Source organism: Amborella trichopoda, chromosome 12 (assembly GCF_054954075.1).
Source record: "Amborella trichopoda isolate Santa Cruz 75 chromosome 12, AtrichopodaSantaCruz75HAP2 v2.0, whole genome shotgun sequence".
Classification (NCBI taxonomy): domain Eukaryota; kingdom Viridiplantae; phylum Streptophyta; class Magnoliopsida; order Amborellales; family Amborellaceae; genus Amborella; species Amborella trichopoda.
In genome coordinates, this window is record NC_142347.1 from 17,318,396 (window position 1) to 17,332,748 (window position 14,353).

Below are 14,353 nucleotides of genomic sequence, written 5' to 3' on the forward strand. Positions count from 1 at the left end.
ACTCCATAATTTATCCAAAAGTGAAAAATTGCCTTCTTAGTGAAATCAAGATGGACTCCCAAAGATACAAAAGACAACTACAATGCTCAAATTTTAATATCATTGAACCCAAAACCAAATGGGAAAGGTATACATGGCTCAGCTTCAGATGACCTTCACATTCAAGAGCCGTATCTTCGTGCTTCCCATTCATTCAAATGCTTCTGGTTTTCTAAACCTGGGTCTTCTTTTCTTTCCTTGAATCCCTCTTCATCACCATGAGAATAATCCACCATATCCTCAGCAATCTCGATATTCTCATCATCTCCATGCTTAATCTCTGCAACTGCACATTTACAAACTTGTTGAGGGAGTGTCATCTTCAATCTCATTACGAAGAGTTGGATGCTCGAATGCTGATACTTGGGATCCATCTATGTAGAAGGTGAGATATTACATGATCAGTTGCCATACTACAAAGGTACCAAATATACTTGGGATCCATCTATGCAGAAGGTGAGATATTACATGATCAGTTGCCATACGACAAAGTTACCAAATAATTCTCACCTATTCATATGCAGTAATTGGGCCATAAACTCAAAAGAAAAAATATAGAAAGGATAAAAAGGAACAAAAAAGAAAACTCACCTTTGATTTAGGTATGCTTTTAACTTCATAGTTGGTCTTCCACATGTTCATCATTTCTCATGGACATTCGTGGACCGAAGCTCATATCCCAACTAAATTAAAAATGCAGCAACGGATAAAGCCAGACAGTAACTATGGTGCCAACACATCATTTATGACAAGAAATCATATACACATGAGCTGGAAGTAGCTAACCAAGATAGTAGTTTTTGGTCCAGATAACGCATTTAAGGTTGCCACTCGTGGATCCAGAAGATACTCTGCATTAACCTTGAGATACGAAAAAATAATAAATCTCTCCATATTCTTATAAAAACTAAATGCAACTCTGAAATGCTAATGAATCCATCACATAGAAACACTACCCCTACATAGAAAATGAAAGCCGGGCTGTGTGACATGTAGAAAGACAGTGTTCACTGCCAAAACCAAGCCGACTTTCGAAGTTGAACAGTAAACTCGAAAACTAGGTGAGTTTTACAAACCATTTTGGAAAAAAAAAAAGTGTCATTTATGGGAATCAACCCAGCTCAAGAACACTGAATAATAGAAAAGAAAAACCATAAGTATATTCCCATTTTTTTATTTATAAAATTTGTTTACTAAACAAGTCAAGTTTCTCAGTCAATTTTTGCTACTTATAGATGAGACTTTATTTACTGAATTCATATATGCACCCGAGCTTATTAGACCAATAAACCTGATTTGCTTAGAATTGCAGAAGATCACTAAAGAGGGGTAATAATTTTCAGGAACAATAAAGCTTTGCATACAGGACATAAAATAGGCACGAGAATTGAAAAGGATTAAAGTGCACAAACGAGACATTTTCATATTCTCAATTGTTTTCTCAGCAAATGCAATGATTAGAAATGAAAAACTACATGGAGTGTCCAATGAATTGTACAAGATTTATAAGCAAAGACTCAACTTAAGATTTGACCAAATCTTCGGCTGAGTCAACTCAGGAGCACTCTACAAAACACTACATGAGCTGACTAAGTCTTTCAGATAAAAAAAAAAAGAAAAAGAAGAACCACAAGACTCACCAAGTAGATGAGGTTGGACAACTAAACTGGCTGATCTTCAAACACCGGGATTGTGGAACCTCGTGCTAAAAAGAGGCAATGAGAACGGTAAAATTCCTAAATCTAGCATAAACTCCAAATTCCTTTGCATGGTAAAACTACAAACCAAAAAATATAGGAATCTCTCTCTCTCTCTCTCTCTCTCTCTCTCTCTCTCTCTCACACACACACACACACACAAAAGAAACTCAGATCACGTTTAGAACGCTATAAGATCAATTGATATGAAAAGAGAATTGATTCGGAGGTCAAAAAGTTGCCCACCCAATATATATATAGGAATTGTACACAATGAGACCATTTACCTTTGGTATAGGGAGGTCACAATTACTTACAATCACTCGATGTGAAATCTAATAACTTGGGTGTGTCACAAAGTTAGAGAAAATTTATTTTGAACTTTGAGCTTCGTCAATGAAATAAATGCAGCCACCTAATTTAATATCCAATAGACAAGATTAATTGTGACCACCTTGTGTACAGGTGGTATCGAGTGCTACACCTTTTCAACCTCCTCAGGTGCAATATCTATATCAACCACTGAAGAAACTTTGGTCTACCCCAGAGCAGGATGACTACAGATTCCAAGATCTAGGTAAGCATAAAGGGGGTATTGAACACATATCAAGCACTTAACGAGCGACTAGCTGGGCCGATAATACTAAGTACATAAAAAGGAGGGCACCAAAGCCAATATCTCCTAAATATATTTATATAAGGACTACCCCAGAGCAGGAGGACTACAGGTTCCAAGCTCTACGTAAGCATAAAGGGGGTATTGGACATATATAAAGCCCTCAATGAGCGATTAGATGGACTAATAACTATATAGCTACTAAGCCCCTTAATAACAACAAAAACAAACGACTGCCTCAGACCTAGGCCCTATGGAAGTATTCAGGGTGTAGGACTTTAATAGCCTCCCCCAACTATTCGACTGGATGGGATATGAGATCGTCATTGGGCTAACCCTGATAAATTTTCTTCTATGCGTTTTGTGTGCTTTTCCATGTTCTAGGGAAGTCGACACCATCAAAGCCCTTTTTAATGACATTGCCCAAATTGAGGAGGATCTGTCAAACAGGTTTGTGGGTTGGCAAATCTCCTCAAGCTTATAAGTTGCAACAGCTCCTCGAAGCTGCAGATATGGAATTTGTAGCGACTGTGAAAAATGACTGTATCCTCCCGGTGAGTGCAAATATGTGTCATTGATAAAAGAAAGCAGTCAAAGATCTATTGTCGCCTAAGACGCAAGAATGAGTACAATAAGGATGAATACCCACGCTCATACCTATTATGTACTCTGGTCCCAGGTTTAAAACTGCATTTGAAACTCTTTTCAAATATATACTAATGGTTACTCATGAATGTTGTTAGCAAATTTGCAACACCATGACTGAGTGTCCCCAAGAAAATTGTTGGTGGTTCTATTGCAATATTCTTGTTATCCCTCTGCAGGCATATCCTTAGGAGTATCCCACATAACCTCGAAAAAGTGTTAACATCCATACGTATAAGATCAAAAGAATTTTATCTATGAGTATCAATTAAATACTCAATGAATGTAGCCCCAATAACCACTGAAGTGTGTACTCGTACTACCTAAATGGGTGGTCTATGAATCTTATCCTAAAAATTTCATATTACCCATGTACATAAAATTGCAACAACACTTTTACGAGTTTGGTATGGGTCCATATCAATACAATGTTTGGTGATAGCAAACACAAAAGCTAGACGGCAAAATACTAAGACAAATGAATCACAAGTAAGATAAAAGAATATAAAAAATATAAAATCTAAATAATATATCAAAAGACTCATAATATATATCATTGCAAGAAACATCCAAAGCAAATACATGTATAAAAAGCAAACAAACCAAATATAACTACAAAATCCCATAATTAAAGAGGTCCATAAGTACTTGTCCATCCAAACATCAACAAAACACAATTGTTCCTTCAAAGTACAAATCGTATAGAGATAAAAGTTTAAGTTAGATTTCGCTTAACATCTTGTCTATCCAGCCCTTGTGGTATTGCTAAGGAATAACTAAGAATATGGTTGATCTTTTATGATTCATAAATATCTTTAAGGTTTTTTAAAAAATATCTTTCAGATAACTTTTCTTTATATAATCCAACAATAGTTTCAATGCAGTTCGAAGCAAGGATTTAAAAGGAGGAATGAGCAGGGGCATGGGCAATGATACTTGTCTTTAAACATTGTTTATCATACTTGTTTGGCATGGGTCTGAAATGTTTATAGTTATATATGGAATGTGATTGAATGTTTTGGTACTAAATTTTGCTATTTATATTGCAAAAATTGGATATGTATTATAGGAACGAAAATTGTCTCATGCGGGCTGGACTATTCAAAAAGTGTAAAGCATCCATTTTTAAAGATGGATGCAAGTAGGTGTTCCATCTAAAAATAATGGAAACTAGTGGTCCAAGTGTTTTCTTACTAAAATTATTATTTTTATTTTTTATTTTTTTTCATGTTCATGATCTCCATGTTAGAGATTATGTTTCATTAAAAATTAAGTCCAAAAATTCGTCTCAAAAATAAATTTAGTCCTTAGAGGAAATGCCAACTAAAAACTACTACATATTCTTCGGGGCTGGCGATTTGTGGTATACACATCTTGGGAAGGAGATGTACTTTGTGCTATCATTTATAATTGTTGCTATTAGTGTTTGACTATTTTATCTTTTGAAAAACGAATTGAATTGGATCTTTGTAACTTCATCTGGATTATCAGGCAAAATTGAACATTGTTGTGGTATTGAATATAGATGAATGCAATGAGATTTTTTATTTTTTATTTGTTTTATTTTTTTTGACAATGCATGTTGTGAGAAATATTTTGGTAAGCATGTAGTGATACATATGCAATGGTCATGTATGATATCTATCAAATATCAATGGTCTCTCTCTCTCAATTAGACAGAGAGAGATGTCAAAATAATGAAATTTTAATCTTTTTTCAATTTGTTTTGTTGGGGGTGTTTTTTTTGGGAGGAGGGGGAGTTTTTTAAGCTTTTTTATTTTGTTGGGTAATTCAATGGGGATGAATGTGTTAGGTGAGAATAGAAGCCTAGACCTTAGCTGGGGCACAAGTGGTGTTACCACCCCAACCCCAACCCCATTGTCGAGTTTTTCAGGCTTACCCATCACAAAAAGTAATAATGCGACAACCTTCAAAATACTAAGCTTCCCTACTTTGAATGAAAGAAACATGTGAGGGAGAGCTGTGTTGAAGTAATGGCGCAATTTCATTCTCTTCATCAATTTAAGTGAGAGATAGAGAGGGAGAAAGAAATGCCGAAATAATGGCATAATTTTATTAATTGATGAATGGTCAAAAACAAATTGTATTTAAGGTTTTAAAAATTGGAAAATTGTTAACACTTATCCACCATATGCATCTTATATACTTCCTTTATCTCCCAGCCATATGATTTGAATGAATGGTTATGATGACCCCAATCACAATGTCACACCTATACATTGTTCTATATTTTATTTTTTTTTATAAAAACATTTTGACACCAAATTTGGGGAGTTCGCTCCTCTCTTAAACTTGCACTGCAAAAAATATAAATATTCCCTACAAAATAAAATGACCAATACCTCTGAAAGATTTGGGAGCATTTTGATTATTTTATTTTTTTTAAAATATTTTATTAATATTATCTTTAGGTGCACTCACACCCATTGAGATGATGAACATACTAAATTTTACTCATGATTTGTAGAAAAAAATAAAAAGAAAATTCTATAACATATCATATCTGGATCATATGGCCAATGGTTCATTTGTCACATTTTGAGACAAGTAACCTCTGTCGTTCATTTAAATTAAACAACTAGATAGGAGGAGAAGTATATACGATGTATATGGTGGGAAATTATAGAAATTTTCCCTCTTGTAATATAGTTTACCAAACAAGTTACTATGATTACATGATTTTCTAGACGCGTTTACTAACCGTGGTAAAAAACAAGTTTGAAAAACTCTTTTCTATAAACTATTTGTATACATAAATAATTGGACACGGTTTCTATGCGGTCAACCCGCATATTGTAGAAATGCAGGCTTGGTAATAAATATATTTTTTAAATATAATTTGATACTAATTTTTAGATAATATATAACCTTTAACATGGAGATTATGAAAAAAAAAAAAAAAATGGAAACTAAAAATAATAATTATATTAAGAAAACATTTGGACCGTATAGAACGGCGGTCTAGCCCACGTGAAACAATTTTCCTAAATAATTTTACGACCCGGTTTCCATGAGGCCAAGTCCGCATATGTAGAAATGTGGGCCTCATAATAAATCTATTTTTGAGATGTATTTTAAGACTTAAATTTTTAGAATGTGTAATCTCTAAATGGAGATCATGAATATGAAAAAATAAATCAATTTTAAAAATTAGAAATAATATATTCTAATAATAAAATATTTGGACCGTTGGTTTCCATTGGTTTTAGATGGAACACCTACTTGCATCCATCTTTAAGATGGATGCTTTACACTTTCTGGACGGCATTTTCCATAAGTTTATACGAGCAAACCATTTTGTATAAATCAACCATAACGTAGTTAAAAAAATACATATATTATCTCATCCTTACAAAACCTGATTGGAAGGACAATTATGTGAGTTGGAATTTAGACTTGCTTCAGAATCCCCGATGGTAATAGATCTTGGTTGGTCCGGCACAGATTTGTGGGTTGTCACATTGTAACTATAGGATGCATAAAGGGGTAAAAAGGACGCTCCACACTGCTGAGAGTTGAGCTGACCACCAACACAATGTTATGGATTGGCGAAAGCAAGGGATCTGACCCCTTCATGCACAATGCCCAAATTTAGTTCTCTGGCCTACTTGTTCAATGCTTAAGAACTGGGGTTAAGCTGTTGTTATGCTCTATTTTGATCCAAGAAATTGATATCATTTACTTACAAGTAAATATCCCCTAATAATATTGGATATGCATAATAAATTAGTCTCATTTTCTAAATTCAAGGGATTTGTATAGGAAGGCAGAATCGTGTTGGAATTAGATGATAATGAACCCAATCCCATAAGGAGTCAGATATTAGTCTTTCAAACATCTAATTGCTTGAATTTTTTGGATACATGGATTAGAAAGAAGAATGAGTCATGCCAAGACTTTGAACATGATGAGAATTGCTCAAGAAAATGGCAACTTCATGTCATTCTTATATTTGTGCCTTGGATTACAAAGGATGAGCATAGTTGTGCAATAAATAAAAGACTGATTTAGCTAGCCAAAAGTATCTGCAACGATATATATTCAAGGATGGAACAACATTATATCAAGTATATCGTCAGCCCAAATGGTAGGCATAGCACGCACGAAATAGCAGCCTGAGTTTGCTAGCTAGAAATATATACTACAGTACATATCCAAGTAAGGAGCAACAATATATGGATCTATCTAAACCCAAATGGTGAAAGAGAGCACTCACAACTATGATTTGCATGAGAGGAATTTGAGACATCCTTGAACAATTCGTGTTCAAGGAATGAAACACCATTTACAAGCCATAGAAACCACTGGTAAACACCGGGTTGCCTTAATCAAGTGTTGTTCAAATGTAAGTCTACCAAATGTCAGCACTCCATAATTTATCCAAAAGTGAAAAATTGCCGTCCTGGTGAATTCAAGATGGACTCCCAAAGATACAAAAGACAACGACAATACTCAAATTAAATATCAAAAACCCAAAACCAAATGGGAAGGTATATATGGCTTAGCTTCAAGTGACCTTTACATTCAACAGCCGTATCTTCGTGTTTCCCATTCATTCAAATGCTTCTTGTTCTAAACCTAAGTCTTCTTTTCTTTCCTTGATTCCCTCTTCATCCCCATGAGAATAATCCTCATATCCTCTTCTTTTTTTAACGGTAACATACGATCTATCATTTATTCATATGTAAAATACAAGATGTTCAAGCAAAGACACAAAATTATAGAACTGAAGTAACCAACAGAGATGGAGTATGGACTTCGCTTTTGGCAAGAACATCAGCATCTTCATTTGCCTCTCTATAACAATGTTGGACCGTTGCCATAGAGGTTGACAAAATATCTCAAATTTGATGAAAAATAATCCTTAATATCCAAGGAATATGAGCCTTTCTCTTACTCCAGGCATTGATATTTGCCCAGTCTCCTTCAATAATCTTGTCCCCTTCCAAAGTGCAAAGCAATTTCAAACATTTTAATAAACCTCTTGCTTCCGCCTCGTTTGTTGTTGTGATACCACAAGGACCCGAGTAAGAAAATATAATGTGACTCAAATTATTTCTGATAAGTCTACCATAGCCAGCTGACCTTAAATTGCTAAGTGAACTTCCATCAAAATTAAGTTTGAAGGAATTCACTGGTGGTGGTATCCAAACAACCTCACTACGAGTGTTGGTGATAACACCTATAGTCGTCACTGTCAAGGGATTGCTAATGATAAGACTTTCAAGAATAAATCCTCTATCCTTATGTGTAAGGAACCAATCAGCTGTAAGTGCCAAAATATTCGATTTTAATGTAGACAGATCTGTACTTATACTATCAAATATTCTTCTATTCATTTCCGTCTACACATTCCAAATAAGGCAAACTCAAATAGATCTTCAAAGAATAGTTCTCATCTTTGAAATATCGGGTGTGATCTATTGGTCAAGAAGAGCTTTGACATTTTCGGGCAAAGGTAATGACAGATTGAGGTACTGTCGAGCCCAATACTAAAGATATGTAACAAAAGGGCATGAGAGGAAAAGATTTTGCGAAGTTTCATCACTGTCTTTGCATAGGATACATACATTAGTGATAATAAACCCCCTCTTTCTCAAGTTGTTAACAGTTGCTAATTTATCTTGACACAAGATCCATAAGAATAGCTGCACTTTAAGAGCACATGCAATATCTTAATCTTGAATAAACCAGCATCCAACTCTCTCCAACGATCAGAAAATAATAGATTGTAGGTTGACTTAACCGAAAAATCTCCCGAAGGGGTAAGATCCCAAATAAAGCTATCATCCATATTTAGAGTCAAATATCTGTCATTCAATAATTCCAACAATGTCTGATACTCCTCAATGAATCTGTTTGTACCTCTCATGTACATGCAAGGAATTGATCAAACAATATTAATATAAACACCCCCACTAGCCTCTTTGACAGATGCTAGTGGATTTAAAGCTTTTGAGAAAACCTCAGGGAAAAAGTATCTCAACGGGTCATCTTCAATCCATTTGTCAAGCCAAACGAGAGTTGATTCTCCATTCCCCACTATTTTATGAAATTGCCATAGATACACAGATATCTCATAGTCAATACCTCTCCAAACATAGGACAAACTTGTACTGTTTATTAGACTTTAAATGAGGCCAAAGTTCAAATCCATTCCATATTTATCTCTCAAAACAAGCACCCAAAAAGACTCAGGTTGTGTATGGATCCTCAACCGCCATTTTGCTAAAAGTGTCGAGTTCATATGTTTCAGTCTCCTAACACCCAATCCCCCCTCTTTCATTAGTCTATAAACTTTTTTCCAACTCACCAGATGAAATCGTTTCCTTCTTATGTCAGCTCCCTACAAGAAATTTCTAATAGTTCTCTCTAGTTGTTTTTCAACTTCTTTTGGCATCTTAAATAAGGACATAAAATATACTAGGATGTTGGACAAAGTGGATTTAATCAACGTATATCTTCCCCCCATAGAAAGAATTTTAGCTTCCAAAATGTCTAGTTTCTTGTCAAATCTCTCCACCAACGGATCCCAAATTGAACTTGAAGACCTCGAATCCACTAGAGGAATTCCCAAATAAGTACAAGGTAAGGACTCAACACCACAACCTAATAAATGTGTTATTCTTGAAACTACCATTTGCGGACAACCAATACCAATGAGTTTGGTTTTACTCAAATTAACTTTTAAGTCCAGTTGAGACTTCTACACTTTTCAAGAAAATCCATTGGCAAGTGATTTCCTTAACCGTGAGATCACATAATATAATGGTATTATCAGCATACTGTAAATGTGATACTGTAAGATCATTATTACAAATATTAACACCTGATAAGATCATTTGCAATGTCAATCCATTAAGCATGACACTACAGCTCTCAGTTACCAAAGTATATAAAAATGGTGAAAGAGGGTCCCTTTGTATCAATCATCTTGATCCTTTGAAAAGACTAGTTGCTTTGCCATCAACAAGAACTGAAAAAAGGGTAGAAGAATGACAATCATCAATCCACAATCTCCACTTTGAACGAAAACCCATTTTAGCCATGATACTTTGTAGTACCCCCCAATCAACTGTATCATATGCCTTCTCAAAGTCTAGCTTACAAATAAGGTCTTGTTTGTCATCCTTGATTCTTGAGTGGATACATTCTTTAATAACCATGTGAGTTACCTGGCACAGTCTATTAGCTAAAATCTTTGCTATACTTTTATACATACTAGCAATAAGACTAATAGGTTGAATATCTTTGATCTCCGCAATGATATTTTTCTTTGGAATTAAAGCGATAAAAGTGGAATTCATGACAATACTAATTTTACCCCTCCAATAAAATTCTTCAATAATTGAACAATATCATCTTTCAAAATATCCCAAAAGATTGAAAAAACACCATTGGGTATCCATCTGGGCTAGGAGCCTTATCTCTGCCTAGGCCAAAGAGTGAATCTTTGATTTCTTGCTCTTCAAATTTTCTCTCCAACCACTGAGCTTGTTCTAATGGCAACCTAGTAAAAGGTAGATCTTGAATGGATAGTTGAATCCCACTATCGGCCTCATAAGACTTCTTAAAATGATCAACCAGACCCTTTCAACCTCTGACATGTTATCACAGTCTATTCCTTCAATACATAGGGTTTGAATTGAGTTACCTATTTTTCTTGCATTAACAATAGCATGAAAGAATCTCGTGTTTTTATCGCCCTCCTTGAACCATTTCACACGAGATCTTTGTCTCCAATGGATTTCCTCCAAATTAAGCAATTGTTTATACATAGCCACTCATAAGCTTCTATCTCTGAAATGATCTTATGTTAGAGTACCACCCATAAAATGAACATTATCTAACTCCTCTATATGAGACCTTACAGCCCTGATTTTAGATTGTAAATCTCTCCAAACATTCATCTTCCATGTAATAATCCTTTATTTTAAGAGTTGGAGCTACTTTGAAATTTGGAAATCTTTCCAACCATCAATGATAGTGTTTTTTCGGAATCTTTAATCAGGCTGAGTAAAGATCTCTCTAATAGCCATGTCAATTCAAATTTAAATGAGGATGGTCCAGACAAGAAATAGTCAGAGTTAAGGAGAAGAGGGACATGAACAAAAGAAATTTTTGGTAGGGCTTTCACACTTATTTTTGGGAAACGGGTAACAAACTCAGAAGAGACAAGAAACCTGTCTAACCTTGTCAAAATAGGATTTTGTAAATTATGATTGGACCAGGTATAGTTAGCCCCAGTAAAAGGAAGATCAATCAATTCATGGTGTTGTATAAAACCTTCAAACAATTCCATAAAAGGAGACATAGAAGGAGAAGATGTAAATTCACTTGACCATCTAATAATATTAAAGTCAGCACAAATCAACCAAAGCACATTCAAATTTAACTGAATATTTGCTAGTTCCTCAAAAAAATCAGATCTGTCAGTAGCTCTGTTAGTACACTAAGAAAAATTATCTAAAGGCCCCTGGAAAACAATGGAAATTTTTCTACTTGAAAGAAAGTTTTCTGAAGCACTCAAAACCAAAGGTCCAAAAGGACCCAAATACCACCAGAAAAACCAGAAGCATCTAATCCTAAAAAATCTAGGGAACTATTTCCTCAAACCAATCTTAATACGAATAGTCGGGGCCTCCAATTTAGTGTCATGAAGATGCAAGAGATCAAGCATTTCCTTTCTGCAAAAAGAAAGAACATCTCTCTTGCATTGAGCATTATTGAGGCCCCTCACATTCCAACATAACACTTTCATAAAAACTAGTAACCATCTCTACGTTTGGTGACCCTTGAAGGACTAGCAAACGTAGGCATCAAAGCTTCAGAATGAGCACGAGGACAAGCACTTACCTCACCGTGATCATAGTTAATATGACATACAAAATTGTCGAGTTTTATTTGAAGCCTTCCTTTCTGCTTGGATTTTTGAATTTTGCTCCCAACAAGCATTTCCTCTAGTTCCTTTCTATGCTCCTCATTTAAGGTATCTGTAATGGCGTCAAGAGAGTCACCATAACGTACATTAATTGCATCCAAAACTGTACCAATTTTCAAAGGTTGGATCACTAAGGACATGCCATCATTGACATTGTCATAGTCATCAAATCCCTCAAAATTATCTATTACAAGAACTTCATCATCAGCATCATCACTCGGTAGTCTCATAGCAATCGGAAGAACTATAAGAGGTTCTTCCAGCTCGTGTTCTTTGAGGCTTTGACTTTTGTTATCAAGAACAACACTTTCAAGATTTTTCCAAAGTTTATCACTACAGGTAGAAAGAACATATCTTCCTTCTTTGTCTTCTTCCTCACTCTCGACATTATAAACCAGCACTGGTTTTTCAACAAACTTCCCCTTCATTTGCGTCTTTAACTGCTTGGAAGCAACCCTCTCAAATAAACTCATCTACTGCATCTTGTCTTATTTAGATTTCCTCTCTTTACTCGCATCAGAGAAAGAGTCGGCTTGAACCTCAACGATGGTGTTCTTTGGGGTTACTTGTGGGATGCGAACTTTTTTTTGAAGCTGTAGAATTTTTTTATCTTTGATGGAAGATTGTGGGAAGTAATTAATTGGTCACTCATCCAAACATCCAAAGGGAAACTTTTCAAAAGTTTCGAACCAGTTATGGCAATGAATAAGATTGCTTTCCAAAACATATAAATTTTGGCAAGGAATTTCCATAGCATATTTTTTTGGGATGTTTCGATCAAATTTAACAACCCATTTTTTAATGATACGTTTCCTTTTGAGAGATGACGTGGCAGCGTAAGAATTGCCTGAACTTGCCCTCCCACGAAATTTTTGACGATGATATTGGTTGTCAATTTTTTAAAGTCCATTGTTGCAGCTTGATCAGTTGATCACATAGATTTGCTACATCTTTAAAGACTTTAGATGACCAAGCAATGATTGGAATACCAGAAACCGCAAACCAGGACGATTTTGGTTTGATCAGGGAGGCTTCTAAGGAGGGTACCCATCTTTCTGCAACCAAATCAGCCCCTCGGAAGTGTCAAAATCTCTGATTGATTACTTTAATAACTTCCTCACAAGAGCCCAGAAAACAAATAATTTACTTCTTGGGAATGAGCGATACAAGCTCGGGGTCTTAGTCCATGTCTTATCAACCCATTCCTGAAACATCTGTACTTCCAAAATTCTCCCTAAAATTTACGATCACTACTGATTGAATTCTCTTTTCTCATTCTTTAATAATATCACCTCGAACCAAAATAGTGGGGTTCCTATGGAGATGAGAACTCGAAGGAGAACATAAAGCTGCAACACAGGAAACACCGCCATTCTCCATCATCTTCTCAGAATGCACCTTTCTCAACTCTTCATCATTCTACCACCTAATTGCACCATCACCACACCACCACTTCTTAGCTACTACAACTGTATCACCCACCATCACCAACCACAAACCAGAATCATCTATCAAAAAATTTCTCTCTAGATTTCTACAAAGAACTCTCTTTGTAAAAACCTTCTTCACCTTGCACGCCAAGGCCAGTCTCTACAGTATCAAAACCTTGCACAAGCAAATCTCTACAACTTCAAATTTCCCACTTTGCGCGAGCTCACTCATCATGGCAGTCCATGTAAAGATGCTGCTCATTTTGTTACGAGGTAAACAAAGATCACTACATTCCAAATTTTTTGAAATTCTTTGATGAATTTCATCGAACATATTTCAAGCCTAAGAAAAAAGGGAAAGGTTTCTATACTTCCCCTACAACATAGAAGATCTATGCTTCCCATACCATCCATCCATCCAATTTTGATCAAGAGAGCCACTCACCGTTTGATCTTAGATCCGACATCTCAAAGTATTTTATTTTTAATTTTTTGTTATACATATTGTGTGAATATGAAATTTTGTATGTGTTATCTTCTCATTGGGGCGCACCTCTAAAAAATATTAAAAATAATTTTTCGATGAAATATAATGACCAAAATGCCCCTTGAAACTGTTAGGGGTATTTTCATCATTTTATTTATTGAAAATATTTTTTGCTAGTGCAAGTTTAATAGAGGATTGGACATCCAAAATTTGGTGTCAAAATAGTATATAGAAAAAAATTAAAAATAAAATAGTGTAGAGACGTGACATTGTGATTGGGGCAATATTAGCCCTCCAATCAGAATGGAGGGTTGGATAAGGAAAAATATATAAGTTTTATGCTGTAGAGGAAGCATAGAAAGCTTGCCCGGGAAAAAATCCCCATAACCAGAGTATGCCATTATCAAAGAAGACCCAATGAACAAATTGGGCTCAAACCCACCACTAATTACTGAGCAAAGAAGCTGCAAAACCAAG

At 35.2% G+C, this 14,353-nt stretch overlaps 1 long non-coding RNA gene across 1 annotated transcript; it reads right to left on the bottom strand.

Annotated features, from left to right (window-relative positions):
- Positions 1-254: 254 nt before the first annotated feature.
- LOC148779476 (uncharacterized) lies at positions 255-728 on the bottom strand. Its single transcript, XR_016045757.1, has 2 exons — positions 631-728; positions 255-413 (listed from the first exon to the last, which is right to left on the bottom strand). It is a non-coding gene; the product is annotated as an uncharacterized LOC148779476 (long non-coding RNA).
- Positions 729-14,353: the final 13,625 nt, after the last annotated feature.